Consider the following 542-nt stretch of genomic DNA (forward strand, 5'->3'; position numbering starts at 1 on the left):
AGAGTTCACCCTCTATATGGACGAAGGACTTGGCATGACATGCGAGCAGTTGAGCCTCCGTCTTATCTGTTGGCAGTGTGTCGTAGAGGAGGTAGTCAAGGTAGGGCGTTATCTAGTCGTCTGCCAAGTCAGGCTCTATAGCCGGATCCTCTTCCAGCTCCATGACCTCGGAGTCGAACAGAACTGTCGGCAAGTTAGCCCTCGAGGCTGGATCAGACGGGCCGTCCTTGGCCCGATCCGAGCCTTCATAGCGCACCAAGGGTTTGTGTTGGTCGCTGGCGAAGATGCCCATTGGTACCGGCTCTCGACCGGACGCAGCCTTCGCGAGTGCATCGGCCGCCTCATTGAGGCGCCTCGAGACATGATTAAGTTCAAGGCCATCGAACTTGTCCTCCAGTCGTCGGACTTCTTAGCACTATGCAGCCATCTTGGCATCATGGCATCTAGACTCCTTCATGACTTGGTTAACGACCAGCTGAGAGTCACCCCGAATGTCGAGGTGTCGGATGCCCAGCTCAATGGCGATGCGTAGGCCGTTAACG

This window comes from Miscanthus floridulus, chromosome 19 (genome assembly GCF_019320115.1).
Source record: "Miscanthus floridulus cultivar M001 chromosome 19, ASM1932011v1, whole genome shotgun sequence".
Classification (NCBI taxonomy): domain Eukaryota; kingdom Viridiplantae; phylum Streptophyta; class Magnoliopsida; order Poales; family Poaceae; genus Miscanthus; species Miscanthus floridulus.